This window comes from Tamandua tetradactyla, chromosome X, assembly GCF_023851605.1.
Source record: "Tamandua tetradactyla isolate mTamTet1 chromosome X, mTamTet1.pri, whole genome shotgun sequence".
Classification (NCBI taxonomy): Eukaryota; Metazoa; Chordata; class Mammalia; order Pilosa; family Myrmecophagidae; genus Tamandua; species Tamandua tetradactyla.
In genome coordinates, this window is record NC_135353.1 from 169,514,821 (window position 1) to 169,528,533 (window position 13,713).

Here is a 13,713-nt window from a genome sequence, read left to right on the forward strand (position 1 = left end):
ATGAAATAACAGTAGATTTTAGTGCCTTGTATCAATGTGTCAGTAAATAGCATTAAAAAAAGTAAAACACTCTTGATTCTCTATTCAGCTGCTAACTGGGTAGGGATCCTATTCTTTGGGAATCAAAGGGAAAGCATTTTAGAAACTCAGATCCTTGTTAAAAGAGTAATGTTTTAGAACATTGAAGAAAGCAAGAATGACTCAGGTGTTTTGCAGGGTTCTTAATAAACCTCTGGAATGAGCCAGACAGCAGTTAGGTAGAGCTGGAGGTTGTCCAAGATAAGCTTAAGCAAGTTCTTTATGGTCCATTTCCTGCCTTAAGATGCAGAAATATTTGAGACTTTCAAGTTTGTTTTTTATGAATGCAGTAATGAGTTGACATTCTTCAACTTTCAACTCATGGCACTTGTGAAAAGAAAAGGATCCTTCTTTTCCAAAAGTTCATTCAGTTTACTGCAAGCGGTCTGTTCCTTTTGCACACCCCAGTAGCCTGGGTAAGTCAAAAGGGCAACTTTCTTTCTCACCTGTACTTTCTCAGTGACCGACTTATTTCATACAGAAGGCTTTCATTAAGAGTCTTGTGGATTTATAGAATGGGATGTTTCCATTCAATTATGTGGAGCATGATTGCATCAGGTGAGTATGAGCTCAAGGAAGGAAGACATGTGGACTCATTACAGGTAAACAGAAACTAAAAGGATTTTCTCTTACAAAATTTATCTGGATGGATTTTGTTTATGCAGTAATCACTTTAATAGTGTTGCATAATTCAGAGCTCATTATCAAACATCTCTATTTCTTTGATAGTTTTGTGAAACTGAGGACTGAAAGATCCTCTGGGTTAAAATTACAAGGACTGAGTAAATAGACAAAGGGAATGCTTGAATGTTCTTTGACCAGAAATACCAAGCAAAGAGCCAGCATTGCTATGAATATTTGGATGGCAACTTCTTCTTGTAAATGCGATTTAAATTCAGTTTGAGGGGCCCATTTATTGTGAATAAGGACAATTTCACCATATTGACAGGGGAAAGCTAAAGGAGCCCATAAATGTTCTTGGCAATTTCTTCAAGAGGATTGATGGTTTTCTTTGGTGAAGGCAACCACTGCATTATCTAAATTCCCTAAGATTGTGTTTAGAGCCACTATGGGAAGTTCTGACTTCAAGATTGACATTTCCAAGTGTGTTCTGGGGATTACTTTTTCCTGAGGAATAGTAACAATTACTACATTTAAAACCTCACCATTGCCATAAAAGCCTTAGAAGTCTGAGTAAAATAACCACCTAAAAAAATCTTAGTATTTGCACAGCATTGTGTTTATGGACCTCCATGAAACAACTATCATATGCAATGTTTTGTAAGCATCTTTGGCCACAGATCCTTTGATCTCAGCTGATTTAGGAAATGCTTGTTCTGATGACTCTGCTCTTGGGACAATGCCCTAGTGTTGAATGGAAATGTTCATTTACCCTAAATTCCCTTTATTCTTATTTCAACTTTTCCCAGCATCACATTTGGTTTTCCTGGATGGGATGATCAACAAGGAAGAATATCCTGAAAAGAAGACAGTCTTGGACATTTTGCAACACACACCTTGCTTGTAAGTTTAAAATAATAAATGTAATACCTCATATTATTAGAGAGATTTGAAGTTTACCATACTTGAATAAATGTTGCTTGTTCCCCCAAGTTCTGCAAAGTAAGGTAGCTATTATCCGTTTTTACACAGAAGTAAATTAAGGTTAAAAAAATAAGTAAAGTAACTTTAGATTGTTTATTGGAGCATTTGAGAACATGACTTTGGAGTCAATTCTTGTTACATGGGATATTTTGGCTGGGTTTGTCAGTTAACTCAGATCAGTTTTGGTTTCATGATCCACTAAGTGAGAGAAATACAGTTTTACCACTCAGGATTAATGAAGTAAATGAACTGATAAAAGCAAGGTGCTTAACAAAGAGCCTTGTATAGTAAGTGCTCAGTGGGTGTGGGACATTGTTTGTCTTCATCAAGGTCATACAGGAATGGATGATGCAGCTTGCTTCTAAATTGTGTCCTCTGATAGCTTGTCCCCTATTCTGTTCAAGAACGGTTCATTGCAATTCTGAGATTGGTTAGTATGAATTTATTTCCCAGAACTTAATCATAGCTAAATGGACTGGTAAAAATACTATTCACATCCTACCAATAAATTTGTGGATTGAGTGACCAAACTCTCAACTACAGTGTCCCATATGTTTATGAACAAACCTAGAATTTCATAAACTCATCTTAAAAATAGCAGTGTTTAGAAGTTCATCAGAGGGGACAGTGATGTCTACTAATGTGTCTTAGTTAAAGTTGCCTAAACACTGTAGAAGACAAAGTTTATACTTGGCATGCTTAAATCATATTCTCCCCTCCCCTTTTATGATGCTCAAATCTTATAATTCAAATGTAGTTGGTTTTTCCTGTTTTTTTTTCTTGTTGTTTTGTAGTTCATTAGAACATGCATTTTTAGTTCTTTGAAAAGAGTTTTCTCTAGCTTCTGCATATGCAATTTCGGTTGATTTTCATTATCATTGTTCAAGTCCTTATTGAACAATGTTGGAGCATGACAAAGAATGTTCCTAAAAACCAGGAATCAGCTTCCGACGGCACACACATTATAATTCGATGAACATGGGTGTATTTGAAAAATATGCTTCTTTAGTGAGTGTAGGATGTTATTAACAATATTTGCTCCTTAGTAAAAACACTAGCTGCAGTGTACAATATGTATTGGAAGAGAACAAAATTGTAGACAAATGATCAGATAGGAGGCTGATGTATTAATACTTGTGTGAGATGTTGCCAATTTAGACTGCAAGGTGGCATTGGGATAGAAAAGTAAAAGGATTGGTGATAAATTTTGGAGGAAAATTGTTCAGACCATTTCCATCCTCAGACAATGAAATGGGTGGGGGACTTCATAGCACTAAAGCAAAGAACGTTGGAAGCAGAACAGTTCAAGGGAAAAAGATAATTAGTTAAGTCTGCTCTGGTGAAAAACTAGGTGATGGAGAGAGTGGCTAAAATTTAGGAAAAGGATTTGGGGCAGAAATGGAGACTTTAGAAGCATTGGAACATGAAATTGCTTGGGTATGTGGAGTGTGAAAGAGCCTGTGATATGGTAATTAAGAACAGGAACTCTTCAGGAAAAGCAGAGAGCAAACACAATGAGGAAGATCTGAAAGAGGAGTCAAAAGAAAGCCAGAAATAGTGATGCCACAAAAGTCTAGGAGAGACCAAATTTTAGGAAATGAAGAGTAGTCAATCACAGCAAATGTTACCAAGACAGCAAGCTGGCTGTCAATTTTCGTTTGGGGTTTTGCTTCGTGGAGGTTATTTGGGTTCCTCCTGTACATACACATGGAGAGGGTGCATTACATGTTGAATTCTTGTAACACTCAGAGAGGGATGTGGAGAGAGAAGGAAAGAAGGTAGCGAGGATACTTTCCTATTATCTGCATGGGTTATCTTCCCTTCTGGAAAATCTCTCACTACTCCTGCTTATCAACTCCTTGAAGAGGTAGTGACTTTTGCATTATTCCCAACAATAGAATCACAAAGTTTTACCATCTCCATGCCCCTCCCTTTCGGTCCGCCTTCCTTAGTGTATGGCAACTGGGCTCCAGAGAACTTAGGGACTTCTGTTTCAAGGTTACAGTGAAGTTAGAAATAACGCTAGGATAAGACACAGCCTCCCATTAATTTTTGTTGAATGAATTTTCCTCTTGAGCCACATCAATGCTAACTCCTTAATTTTACATTCTATCTTTTCATTGTCTTTTGCTATTATTAATAATCCCTTTTATATGAAATATGTTTGCTATCCTATCTCGATCAGATGATAAACGTTGGACCAAACCCTTTAATCTCCATCCTACCACATTTAAACTCTTTAAAGCTTAACTCAAAAGTGTTTTAATGGCACATAGAATGTTCTTCTTATTAGGCAACTTGACAAAACACTGAGGCTCTTTGAACTTGTTGCTTAAAGACATCATGTTTTATTTCTGGTGACAGATAATCTTAGAACATTTAATATTTAATTGGATTGGATATTTTAAAAAAGGGTTAATATTCTCAAAATAGAAATAGAGTAATAACCAACTCCAAATAAGAAGAAAACCGTAAATTAAAATATAGTTAACATTTTTCTGACACAGACATTTATATTTGTAATTGAAAAATTAATCTGTCTTTAGATTATCCAAGGAAATGACAAGAACCTTAGCTACTGTAAATAAAAATAACTATATAAATAAACTGTGCTCCAGAGTAATTACAAACAGACAGTAGTAGTAATCAATCTTTCTAAACTTCCATTAAATTATTTGGATTCTGGACCCTTAATTAACTGATGCTATACAATGACAATGACATTTCATTTGCTCTTCAAAGAATGGACTTACACGAAAAAAAAAATATGCAGCCTCAAATCCATAAATATTTTCCCTTATTTTTTTTTTCCTACTTCACTTTTAGGCCCCAGCATTTTCTAATATGTTCATGTCTCATCTTTTTATTTGTGTCAATTTTCTCTCTCACTGATGGTATGAAACTGGATTTTAACCATTCAGTCATGTTTATATCCTGGGGCAGGGTGGGGGAGCCCACTTACCATGTTCTAATAATTAATTATTTCTGCAAAGATCATGTGTGACTCTCCTGGGCTTTTACTCTTAACACTAAGCAAATATACAATAATATCAAATCTAATAATTGCAGTCAAGTCCCATAACTGAAATTCATCAGATCACTCTGATTTTTAGTGAAAAAATGATCCTATCTACCACAAGAATCTATTTTATCATTGTGTCTGTTTATTCATATTAAGCCAATGAAAATTTGTCACCTGCTGTGTTCCTCTGATGAAATATCTGCTATTGATTTAATATAGCAAGTATACAGAGAAAAGTTCAGGAGGCAATTAATCTCAATATGCAATCTCATATGAATTTATTGATGCTTTAGTTCCTGACAATGCTTATATTCCATACATTTTTAAAGGGGGATTGCAAATGATAGCTAATTTGATCTCAAAATAGATGTATTTTGACCACATCTGTTCACACAGAATGGATTCTGTTCTGTACTACAGTTTAAAATCAAGTTCTGGCATTTCCAATTCTACAGAGATGGTGGTGGTCTATGTACATTTTTAGAGTAGAACTGCACGTTTTATTGAAGTTGTGTGGGTTGGACCTGTCACCCAAGCCTTTAGGTACATGGCCTGCTGATAACATAGAGACCCAGCTCACTCCCACAACTGGTTTTTATGTCTTTTTTCAGGACAAGGAACAGATAAGACCACCATTAATTCACTATTGCATTAACTTGTCCGTGCCCTGGGTATCTTTGAGTGGAGGTCTTTGGAAAGCCCAAGGACTGCATTTCTACGTGTTTTTAATAGCCATTGACTATCCTGAGTCCATTCACATGTGGAATTTCTAGAAAGGTAATTCCAACAAGGCATATGGTATCTTTTGTATTGAACAGTAATTAAAAGCCCCCCTACTAATAGACAATAAAACTAATTTAAAATCTAATGAAAAAGTATGGAACACTTGCTAATACAGCATATAAAGCCTAGTTATGAAAGATATTTTAGTTATTAGTAATAGCGGTTTTAATTTGGGGCTAAGTAAGCAAGATTTCTAACAATTATGCAATATCTTTTCCTCCCCCTTCATCATTTCACAAGTCTCTGATGCTTTATTTAGAAATTGAAGGATATTTTCCAGGATATAAAAAAGATAATACAATGATAAAATACACTCATTAAAATAAGTGCTTGATAAGTATATACTAGAGGAGGTGAGAGTGCATAGATGAAGGGTGAAAACTAGAGAAAGTTGTCAGGTTCTGTAGGAGAAGGTAGAGGAGGGACCCAGGGATTCCTGATAGATTCCATATTATTTTCTTTGTAGGCATTTCTAGTTTTAACAAGTTAGGTGGAACATTAGGAGCATGCCCTAGGTATGAAACTGTTCACCAGGCATTTTGACATAATTTGGGAGAGGTGAAGAGGAAAGATGAGAGCCCAACTCAGCAGCTGGGGATTATGTCCTTCTTGTGGGACACTCCTTAAAGTTCAGATTAGGTGAAAGTTGTCCAGGTAAATATTAATATTTCAGATGGCTTCTCTTCTGCTGAGAGGCAGATTGGGTTGCAGAGTCTCAAGTATGTTTCTAGAATAACCTTGGCACTGCTTCCAGTCTCTACGGGATGGACACCCATGTTTCAAGAATGCATCTACTGCCTGTAAGGAAAGAGAAGATGCCTCTGCCCCCTCCGGTGGTTCTATGTGATGGTTAATTTTATGTGTCAACCTGACTAGGCTAGGGTGTCCAGTTGTTTGGTCCAACATTAAGCTAGATGTTATGGTAGAGCTAGGTCGTAGATATGATTAGCATAAAAAAAGTTGACTTTAAGTGAAGGAGATGACCTAGTCTAATACACTGAAGGCCTTAAGAGCAGAAACTGTGGTTTCCAGAAGATATTCCACACCTCTGTTCCTCTCTCAGCATCCAACTTGCTGGTTGCCCCCATAGATTGTAGACTCAGCACTGCATTATCAACTCTTGCTGGAATTTCCAGTCTGCCCACTTGCCTTGTGGATCTCAGACATGTCAGCCCCCACAATTAGGTGACCCAATTCCTTAAAATAAATCTCTATCTATACGTATATGCTGTGGGTAGTTTCTCTAGAGAACCCTGAACAACATATAGTACATATGTGGTGTGTGAGTTTGGGCTCCACTGTGGCTGGATTGAAGTTGAGTAGAACAGAGGCCATGAACCCTAAAGAGATAAAGAAGATATTTGAATTTCTGGAAGAACTACATTTATCCCAATAACCCCATTCTCAGAAACATTTATATGAATACCAAATACCAGAGTGACATAGGTCCCAGAAAATGAGATACCAGTGTAAGGGTACCAGCATGATCATGTTTGGGCTATGGACCCTATATTCCCTATAAAGAAAAAAAGATAGTGGGTCACATCTCATTACTTACGAGAATACCTCTAAGGAAATAAAGATATAATTAGTATCTGCATGTACGTATAATTGTGTATTTTATGCACTGAGTTAAGGAGAACAGTAGAAGTTGCAAATAGCTGGATATAAGTAAAGAGATGGTTTGGGGTGTTGATAAAATGGATATACACCTTTAAGCACTTGCATCACATAGTGATGAGGCCTCCAGCCGCTTGCCTCTGGGAAGTAACTATGAATGGATGCAAATGAATGTAGTTCCACAGCAGGGGAAATGAACTTGCCTGCCACAGTTTGAAAGAGGATTCTACTGCTTCCTTACCTTGAACTTGACATTTGATAGCTAAATTCACAGCTTATTTCCAAATCCCTCAGAACAGCAGCCAGTCATGAGACTTTTTTTGGTAAATCCCAAATCGCAGAAGTGTGTGTAAAAAAAAAATAAATAAAAATAAATAAATAAATAAATAAATAAATAAATAAATAAATAAATAAAAATAACATGTAAAGAAGAATCGCTGAGACTGACAGATCAGGTCCCTATAACTATACACTTGGCACAGTGAGATGAAGCTTCAAAGTCAGAGGAATACGACTCAATCCTTGCTATCTAGTAGGACAGAGAAAAAGATACGTGGAATAAAAGCTATGCAGACCAGAAGTTTACATCTGACAATACAATGATGTTATGTTGATTCTGTTTGTTTCACCTGTAAAATTAAAGAATTGAAGGAAATCCCCTACAAGATCCTTTCAAACTTCAAACTCTTAGGATAATCAAAGGCCACATGAGTGATAATCATAGTAAGAGCTCAGAAGAGAAGGAAACAATGAGAACTGGACAGTTAAACTTGCTTTTCATGGAGCCAGTGGGTCTTAGATTGAGCCTTGAGGCTTTGTACCAGTTCTGTGGATGGAAGGACATGGGAGGGCATTCTGTACATGACAATAATAATCGAGGGTTAAATAAGAATTGCATATTAGACTAGAAGATAATCTCAGTTCAGCAGAAATGTGCATTGAGCAGAGGAGGTCAACAAAGGTAGACAGAAACAACTTAACAAGATTTCACACAGCCTCAAATGCCAAGTTAGCAGGTTTATTCTTGATATATAGGAATAGCAAGGAAGTGGTGCAATCCATAGAGCAGTTAAGGAAGGTTCAACCCCTACAGTTTGCAGAATGAAAGAGAATATGTACATTTATTAATATATTATTCTCAAATTATTAGCTTTCTGGGAGCCAAACTAGCTGGTACCAAGGAGGAAAGAAATAATATCTACAGAAATAAGAAATCTAGAAAGATCTGTAAAAGGTGAAATGGATTGGAAGGAAGGGGCTGGAATCAGGAATTAGTGGAATTACAATGCTTAAGTCATAAGTGTGTTCAGGTAACCTTCTATCAGTCAGAAAGGTGTTAAAGGAAAAACAAATAAGAAAACAAAAAGGAGAACTGGGATTATCTGCATTCTGGGAAACCATGAGGTAAGAATTTAGAGATAGGTTGAATGTAGCAGAGGGAATAACTATGACAAATCATGCATATTACTCTTGGGGCCACCTTCTCATGGAAATATTTTTATATCGAGCAGAGCCACATGCAAGTGAGGTATATAGCAATAGCCAAGCATCCTGGGTCTAGCTCATTCTGTTTTGGGGATAGAACCAGTAAGCGTTTGGGAAGAAAACATATTTCCCTCATCTTGCATATTTATCCACATTTTAGGTATTACACACCTAACTTAGTATCCCAAACTGAAGCTAGTCTTCGTCTGATGTCAAAACAGATCTTTCTGCTTCAGGCAGTGTGTGCTACCTGCTCTACAGGTGAATTTTCACTGCTGGAAGAGGGACCCAAGGGTGGACTCATTCTCTTTATATGATGGCCCTTTGAATCAGCTGGAATTACCCAAAAGTTTTGCAGTTTTTGACTTTGCTTGCTTCGGTTTTCTTTCTTTCTTTCTTTTTTTTTTTTTTGCATGGGCAGGTACTGGGAATCCAACCCGAGTTCAGCATGATGCTTTGCTTGTTCTTAAATTGCCCTCAGAAAGAGTTAGGAGAACCCAAAAAGGGCATCAAGGGGTAAGAATCAGGGAGAGGAGCAAAAAGGAATTCTCTGAGAAGAACCACAGGAGATGGACCCCCAGCTATCCATAGACATTCTGTAGATACCCATGTCCGAAATGGGAAATCCATAAAGCGGTGGGAACCTGGGTCCTTGAATCATCACGAGATAAGAGCTGCCTGCCCAATAATACCATGGTGGGCTGTTAAGTAAGGCAAAAGGGGTGAGGGGAAAGCAAGTTTATTTTCTTAAGCTACTTATATTTTTCTGACATCCTATCACTTCATTAAGCTACCGCTATTTAGGCTTTACCCACTGAAGCTGCTGGCATTATTGCAACTAATTCAGTTGGTAGATTCAGTTTCCCACATCATGGTCATTGGCAAGAAATGGGGAGAAAAGCAAAGGTCTCAAGCTCTGCAAAGTCTCTTGGCTGGGCAGATGGTAGAATGTGGAGTGAAGCTTGGACACTGGGGACTTAGGTCCTTTATGGATACTAAATGGATATTGTCATATCCACACTTGAATACCTTGCACTGTAGAATTTGCAGGGAGATGGTGTACTTTGAGGGTGCAAGGATGCCTTCCCCAGCCACCTTCCCCTCAGCTGAGCCTGACTGATGCTTACACAATGTAAACATTTGTGAGGAATCCCAAGCAAACTTATATCAAGGTACATATGATTTAAGAGACAGGAAGTGGGAAAGAGAACTAAATATAAGAGCAATATTATTTTTTAATACTTCTTTTGAGTGAAGCAGCCCAATTTCTGACAAAGCTGATATATTGAGCAAGTCTTGATGTTACAGTAGGGAATGACAAATTGTCTTCTGCAGGTTGAGACACCTCCCTGCCTCTCGTTCCATCCCAGACTTTCTCAACTGCGGCACAACTGACATTTGGGGCCAGGTAGTTCTTTGCTGTGTAGGCTGTCCTGGGATTTGGGGAAGGTATACCAGCATCTCTGGCCCTATTAGACACCAATTGCAAATCCCAGTCATGACAAATGCATATGCCTCCAGTTATCACAAAGCATCCCAGGGCAGGGGCAGGGTATGCAAAATTGTCACCTGGTTGTGAAAAACTGGTTTACTCCTAGGAGCAAAGCATAGCAAGATACCTTATGTTTTCATGAAGGAATGGCTGAGCTCTTCTCCTGATAGTTGATATTCTAATTTGTAAATGCTAGAGGCATCCTCCATGGCTATTTTTTTTAAATCAATAGACTATCATTTAGAGCAATTTTAGGTTTACAGAAAAATTAGGCAGAAAAAAATGCAGAGTTCCCATATCCCTTCCCTCCCCCACCCCCACCCCAACATACATTTTTCCTACTATTAATATCTTGTGATCTTGCATTAGTGTGGTACTTTTGTTGTAATTGGTGAAATAAATTGATACGCTATTATTACCTAAAATCTAGAGTTTACAGGCGGGTTCACTCTGTGTGTGTACAGTTTTATGGGTTTTGCCAAAAGCCTAATGACATTTATCCACCATTAAGTTATCATACAAATAGATTCACTACCCTAAAAATCTCCTGCCTCCCTCCTCTCCCTATCCCTGCTACTTTTTGAACACAGAGGTAGTTTGAAGGAAGTCCCGTGCCTTATTTTTTTTTTTTCCCTTTTAGAGGCCTTGATATAGAGGAAATGCCCTGTCCCCTCCATTAATATTTTGGGCAGCAGAATTGCAGAACTAGGTTGTATACAATTTACTAATAATTTCCCTTATAAATACCTTTTAAAAAATAGTGTTAGCTCTCTAAATTGAGGACCTTCTCCATCCTGTATGATTTTCAGAGAAGGTTCCTTTCCAAGGTAGATTCATGGCTCTGGGCAGAAGGTTTGAAGCAATGAGATTGTTAACCCCTTCCCAAATCCCATGACATGGGAGCCCAGGAATGCTGTCAGTAGCCCAGCAAAGCTGTTTTCCTGTTCTCTCCTGGCATTGTGGCTCCTAAAATCCGAGCAGGCCCGCCCAGATTTCATTCTCTGCTGTGGGAAACCATCAGTGAATGAGCTCATTGAAGTGAAGTGATTAAAATGAGGACATTCCAAAAACTGGCAGAGCATTCAAAGGATTCCAGGGGGCATTCCTCAGCCTGGAAAGCAAAGAGGGAAGGGGGGGGCCCAAAGCTTTAGGTTGCCCCTGCTTAATAGGGAGCTCCAGAAAGGCCCCCTTCCCTCTGTACCTCCCTGAAAAACGGAGCTATTCAGGGTGCTTCAGACGCCAGACGGTACAACAAATCACTTCGCCGAGTGTGATCTTTGAAGTTCAGGCGACTCATTTCCCCCAAAGGCCAGTCTATGTTTGTTTATCCATTGAAGGAACTTTGCAATTAGAGTGTTCAAGCAGAAGCTCCCGAAACCACGCAGTCACAACCCATCAGTAGATATCCACTGATCAACCCATGGGCTGCCACGATATGAAAACACTTCTGGAGCTAGGGTCCTTTGCAGCATAGAGTGAATGAGCGGGATTAAAGGGGGATTAATTTACGTCTTGGAAGGGGAATTTCTTTTTTGTTTAGAGATAATGAGATGAGTGGTCATCAGTCCTTCTCTTGAGAAGATTGAGGGAGGACCTGTGATGAAGACCCTCACCCTTTAGGTGCACTTAATGTTTGCTACATTTTCTTAAAAAAAAAAAAAGAGACAGTATAATTGGGTACCCCTACCTTGCAGCTATACAGAAAAGCCTGGACCACCAATCAGTGTTAAAGTACCCCCGGATCTTGCTCCTGCCACAACTTTTGTCCCTGAAGTGTATCTCCCAACAGTGTAGTATAATGGTGGTGCCCGATACCCCTAATTCCTTCTGAAGTCTCATAAATTCAGTCAGACCCCTGGTAAATTCAGCCTAGGTGGACACAAACTGCTTTGCATGAGTAAATGAACATTTTGGATCCCTGGCGGAGAGACTTTAGAAACCTGAAATTCATCCTAGGCAGTTCCTGCCAAGAGTTGGTTGAGCACAGGGCTGAGATATGCGCCCCCCCCCCCCCCAGCAGGTTTTTCAGCAGCAGCAGCCCTGGTCTCAAGGACAGGCCAGCCACGCCCTGAAAAAATGTGCTGTGCAAAATGAGACCAGTAGCTCTACCTGATGAAGCTGGAGCCTCCAAACCTGTATTTTCACCACCATTGGAAAACTCCAAATTGTCTTCAGTAAAGACCACTCCTTCCTTGTGCCTGAAAATGCTCTGTCTAGCCCCTTTGACACTGATATGGTGCCTGGGAAACCCCACACAATATATTCCGCAGACATTAGAACAAAGTGATAAGAGCTTGCTTTGCGAGAGAGCCACCGATATGATGGCATTTTACCACGCACGGCTGATTTTCCTGCATTGTATGTCAGTGGGCGCTCCATGTATCTCAATCCTACAGCAGACAAAATCAGGAAAGCTCTCCTCCTGGAGAAATCAGCTTTCCTTTAAAAGCATATGTTCTAAAGGAACCCTAGAGTTTTTAATCCTGGGGAGCATTTTCTTTTGCAGGTTTTTACATCTGTATTATTAGCATATGAGATAAAATTAGTTATCTGCAGGGTTTTTTTAAAAAAAATTAAGAGCAAGAGAGGCGTAAAATCAGCAAACACCTACTAGGTCAATAACTGCACCTAAACAAGACTAGGTGACAAATCAATAACCCACAAGCTAGCTTCTTATGTGTAGGGTGACCGCTTAGTTTTCCCTGGATGCTTTCATATCTTAAAGCCTAAGGAAGCCCTTTTGGGTGCCATTTCACACTTGTGTGTATTGCAAGAGCACCGAGAAGAATGGATGAAGATTCGTTCACCCTGCACATATTAGCAGCCTCTGATCTTGTGAAGTTTGGTTGCTGCAGGGTGGTTTATGTCCTGTACAGAAACCAAAGAGTCATTAATTAAAATGAGCCTGGCCCTGCTCACTGGTGCCAAGAAAAAGATTAGATAAGAAAAGGTCATGGTGAGAAGGTGGGGTGAGCATTTGTTTATTTTTAACAAACACAGCTCACACCCTAACTCTTTCCCACCACTGTACATTTTCTCAAACATTGGTTGAATAAAGGGATGATTTAAGTGCAACTGAAAGTACCACTGTAAAGGATGCTTCTTTTGTCTTAGGGAGTGAGAAGAGCTTTGCTACTACAGAACCAGGGGTTTTGAAGGACAGTAATTCTGTAAACCAGGTTGACTAAGATTGGACCCGATCACTGGGTGTTTGGTACGATGCCGATGTTTTATTTTTAGTGCTTCAGCCTAGGCATCATTTATTCTTTCACTGGGCATTTTTTTAGAAGGGGGCATATAAAGGAAATCTTAAGGAATAGCTGATTCACCTAGGACATGCATGTGCAAATTTAAAAAAACTTAAAAGGAAAAAAATTACCCTTATATTCAATTAGTATTAGTCCTCTTCTTCACTCATATCTACCATTGCTGTAGAAGTCTAATCAACCATCATTAAAACCAGCAGGTATTAAAAATAATACAATATATAGACTATAAGTATATCTACACTGTCTGCTGTTTAATGGTTAGGCAGGTTGCCCAGGAGCTACCAAGGTTGGGACTAGAAAGCATAATAGTATGATAGCACGTTGCCATGCCCCAGATCCAAGACATTTGCCTCATCTGA

General features: G+C 38.8%; 1 long non-coding RNA gene across 2 annotated transcripts in view; it reads left to right on the forward strand.

The window, feature by feature from the left end:
- The first annotated feature begins 1,498 nt into the window (after window positions 1-1,498).
- LOC143670487 (uncharacterized) overlaps window positions 1,499-13,713 on the forward strand; it is a 139,320-nt gene continuing 127,105 nt past the window's right edge. For both annotated transcript variants that reach the window (XR_013169377.1, XR_013169376.1), the window contains exon 1: window positions 1,499-1,602. This is a non-coding gene — a long non-coding RNA (uncharacterized LOC143670487). The remainder of the gene's footprint in view (window positions 1,603-13,713) is intronic.